The sequence below is a fragment of the Piliocolobus tephrosceles genome, chromosome 12, assembly GCF_002776525.5.
Source record: "Piliocolobus tephrosceles isolate RC106 chromosome 12, ASM277652v3, whole genome shotgun sequence".
NCBI classification, from domain to species: domain Eukaryota; kingdom Metazoa; phylum Chordata; class Mammalia; order Primates; family Cercopithecidae; genus Piliocolobus; species Piliocolobus tephrosceles.
Window position 1 is genome coordinate 79258408 of NC_045445.1, and position 2815 is coordinate 79261222.

At 35.0% G+C, this 2815-nt stretch overlaps 1 pseudogene; it reads left to right on the forward strand.

Annotated features, from left to right (window-relative positions):
* The first annotated feature begins 1194 nt into the window (after positions 1 to 1194).
* On the forward strand, positions 1195 to 1949 carry LOC111536188 (annotated as a pseudogene).
* Positions 1950 to 2815: the final 866 nt, after the last annotated feature.

Genomic DNA, 2815 nt, shown 5'->3' on the forward strand with positions numbered 1-2815 from the left:
AAATATATATATATATATATATATATATATATATATATACACACACATACACACACACACATGCACACACACACATAATAAACTTAAAAACAGGAGGACAAAATTAAAGTGTAGGGTTTTCATTAGTTTTTTCTTTTTTAGTGAGAATGGAAAATGACAAGGATGCCCACTTTCAGCACTGTTATTCAACATAGTACTGGAAGTCCTGGCTAGGGCAATCAGAGAAGGCAAAGAAACAAAGGCATCCAAATTGGAAAGGAAGAGGTCAAATTATTCTTGTTCACATTATGCAATTAGTGTTATGTTGTCATCAGTTTAAAATAATGGGTTACAAGATATTATTGGCAAGCTTCATGGTAATCTCAAATCAAAAAACGTACTATAGATATATTAAAAATAAAAAGCAAGAAATTAAATCAGACCACCTGAGAAAATCACCCTCACTAAAGGGAATACAGGAAGGAAGAAAAGAAGGAAGAGAAGACCACAAAACCACCGGAAAACAAAGAGCAAAAGTCCTTACTTATCAACAATAACATCAAATGTAAATGAACTAAACTCTCCAATCGAAATACATAGAGTGGCTGAATGGATGAAAAAATAAGATCTGTTGCCTAAAACAAACATACTTCATCTATAAAGACACACATAGTCTGAAATGAAGGGATGGAAAAAGATATACCATAGTTCACATTAAAATGTAAACCAAAAAAGAGCAGGAGTAGCTATATTTATATCAGACACAATAGATTTCAAAACAAAAACTTTATGAAGAGACAGAGAACATCACTATAAGGGGTTACCTTAGCCAGAGAATATAACAATTTTAAATATATATACACCTATGCACCCAATACTGCAGCACCCAGATATATAGAGCCAAAGAGAGAGATAAGTCCAATACAATAATATTTGGAGACTTCAGCACCCCACTTTCAGCATTGGACAGATCTTCCAGACAGAAAATCAACAAGGAAATATTGGATTTAATCTGTACTATAGACCAAAGGGACCTAATAGATATTTACAGGACATTCCAGCCAATGGCTGCAGAATACACATTCTTCTCCTCACCACATGGATCATTCTCAAGGATAGACCTTATGTTAGGACATGAAACAGTCTTAAAACATTTTAAAAGTTGAAATTATAGCTATTTTCTGTGGTGCCTCAGAGGCGTTCAGCTGCTTCAAGATGAAGCTGAACATCTTCTTCCCAGCCACTTGCTGCCAGAAACTCATTGAAGTGGATGATGAACGCAAACTTCACACTTTTTGAGAAGTGCATGGCCACAGAAGTTGCTGCTGATGCTCTGGGTGAAGAATGAAAGGGTTATGTGGTCCAAATCTGTGGTGGGAACGACAAACAAGGTCTCCCCATGAAGCAGGGTGTCTTGACCTGTGGCTGTGCTCGCTTGCTTGCTACTGAGTGAGGGGCATTCCTGTTACAGACCAAGGATGTGGAGAGAGAAAGAGAAAATCAGTTTGTGGTTGCATTGTGGATGCCAATCTGAGCGTTCTCATCTTGGTTACTGTGAAAAAAAAAAAAAAAAGGAGAGAAGGATATTTCTGGATTGACTGATACTATGGTGCCTCGTTGCCTGGGGCCCCAAAAAGCTAGCAGAATCTGCAAACTTCTCAACCTCTCTGAAGAAGATGATGTCTGCCAGTATGTTGTAAGAAAGCCCTTAAACAAAGAAGGTAAGAAACCTAGGACTAAAGCACCCAAGATTCAGCATCTTGTTAATTCATGTGTTCTGCAACACAAATGGCGGTGTATTGCTCTGAAGAAGCAGGATACTAAGAAAAATAAGGAAGAGACTGAAGAATATGCTAAACTTTTGGCCAAGAGAATGAAGGAGGCTAAAGTGCCAAGAACAAATTGCGAAGAGATGAAGACTTTCCTCTCTGCGAGTTTCTACTTCTAAGCCTGAATCCAGTCAGAAATAGAATTTTTTGAGTAACAAGTAAATAAGATCAGACTCAAAAAAATGAAATTATATCAAATAGCTTCTCTGACCACAATGAAATGAAATAAAATAGAAATCAATAGCAAGAGGAATTTTGAAAACTATGCAAACACATGGAAATTAAATTATATGCTCCTAAATGACCAGTGGATCAATGAAGAAATTAAGAAAGAAATTGAAAAAAAAATTGAAATAAACCATAACAGAAACACAACATACCAAAACTTTACGGGACACGACAAAAACAATACTAAGAGGGAAGTTTATAGCTGTAAGTGCCTACATCAAAAAAAAGAAAACTTCAAACAAAAAAATCTAATGGTACATCTTAAAGAACTACAAAAGCAAGAACAAATCAAATCCATAGTTAGGAGAAGAAAAGAAATAATAAACATCACAGCAGAAATAAATGAAATTGAATCAAAAAAATACAAAAGATCAACAAAACAAAAAGTTGGTTTGAAAAGATAAATAAAATTGACAAACTTTTAGCCATACTAAGGAAAAAAGAGAAAGAAGACCCAAATAAATAAAATCGTGGATGAAGAAGAAGACATTACAATCAATAGTGCAGAAATTAGAAGGATCATTATGGGCTACTATGAGCAACTATATGCCAACAAATTGGAAAACCTAGAAGAAATGGATAAATTCCTAGACACATACAATCTACCAAGATTGAATCAGAAAGAATTCCAAAACCTGAACAGACCAATAACAAGTAACAAAATCAAAACCATAATAAAAAGTCTCCCAGCAAAGCAATGCCTAGAACTCAGTGGTTTCACTGATGAATTTTACCAAACATTTAAAGAAGAACTAAAACAATCATGCTCAAACTACTCT